The 1,542-nt window shown below is 40.5% G+C and overlaps 1 pseudogene; it reads left to right on the forward strand.

Moving 5' to 3' along the window:
* The first annotated feature begins 365 nt into the window (after positions 1-365).
* LOC142833873 (cytochrome c, somatic pseudogene) lies at positions 366-937 on the forward strand (annotated as a pseudogene).
* Positions 938-1,542: the final 605 nt, after the last annotated feature.

Consider the following 1,542-nt stretch of genomic DNA (forward strand, 5'->3'; position numbering starts at 1 on the left):
TCAAACCAACCCTGAGATACCATCTTACACCAGTCAGAATGGCTAAGATCAAGAACATCAGTGCTAACTTGTGCTGGAGAGGACATGGAGTAAGGAAAACACTCCTCAATTGCTGGTGGAAATGGAAACTTTTACAACCACTGTGTCAATCACTATCACAGTTTCTCAGAAATTGGGAATCAATGTACCTTAGGACCTAGCAATATCACACTTGGGTGTACATCCAAAGGATGCTCAATCATACTAGAAGGACATTTGTTCAACTGTGTTCTAGCAGCTTTACTAGTTATAACCAGAACCTGGAAACAACCTTGACACCCTCAGCCAAAGAATGGATAAAGAAAATGTGGGAGAGAGTGGGACGTCCGTCTTCGGGTCTCAGCATCACTGGTGGTGCTGATCACCCGGGAGCGAATTAAAAATGGGTGACATTGAGAAAGGCAAGAAGATTTTTGTTCAGAAGTGTGCCCAGTGCCACACTGTGGAAAAGGGAGGCAAGCATAAGACTGGACCAAACCTCCACGGTCTGTTTGGGAGGAAGCGGGTCATGCAGCTGGATTCTAAACACAGATGCCAACAAGAACAAAGGCATCACCTGGGGAGAGGATACCCCGATGGAATATTTGGAGAATCCCCAAAAGTACATCAGTGGAACAAAAATGATCTTCGCTGGAATTAAGAAGGGAGAGAGGGCGGACCTAATAGCTTATCTTAAAAAGGCTACTAAGGAATAATTCCACTGCCTTATTTATTACAAAACACGTCTCATGACTTTTAATGTGTACCGTAATTTAATTCATACCCCAAAATTCAGATCATGAACGGCTAACAGTGTTTTGTTGGACAGTCCTGATTAAGGAAAACTGACTTGTAAAAAAGTGGATATGATCTTTATTAAAAGTAACGATTCCAGTTGCATAAAAAAAAAAAGAAAAAATGTGGTACATTTGCACAGTGGAATACTATTCAGCAATAAAAAAAATCAATGACATCTTGAAAATTGCATGTAAATAAATTAAAAAAACTTTTCAAGGTTTAATTTTTATTGTATTTTTCTTTATTTTATTTTAAAAGAGAAATAAAAACCCCAATTTGTTGTATAATAAGCGGCAGGCCGCTTCCCCACCCGACTGGCTTATACCCGTTCTGTAACACGAATGGGGCCTGCTTCTTGTTGGGGTTTTTGTCCCTCCCAGTACCTCACAACTGTTTAGCCCAAAGAAAATCACAATAGGTCTCCATAAATTATAAGCTGATTGGCCCATTATCTCTAACCTTTCACTGGCTAACTCTCACATCTTGATTAACACGTTATTCTGATCTATGTTAGCCATGTGGCTCAGTACCTTTTTCAGTGGGGCAGATCACATCCTGCTGCTTAGGTGATCTGGGTAGGAGTGGGAGGAATCAACTTCCTCCTTCCCAGAATTCTCCTGTTCTCATTGCATCATTTCTACTTCTTGTCTGACTTTCCTGCCTATACCTCCTGCCTGGCCAATCAGTGTTTATTTAAAACATGATTGACAGAATACAGACAATTCT

The sequence above is a fragment of the Microtus pennsylvanicus genome, chromosome 13, assembly GCF_037038515.1.
Source record: "Microtus pennsylvanicus isolate mMicPen1 chromosome 13, mMicPen1.hap1, whole genome shotgun sequence".
Lineage (NCBI taxonomy): Eukaryota > Metazoa > Chordata > Mammalia > Rodentia > Cricetidae > Microtus > Microtus pennsylvanicus.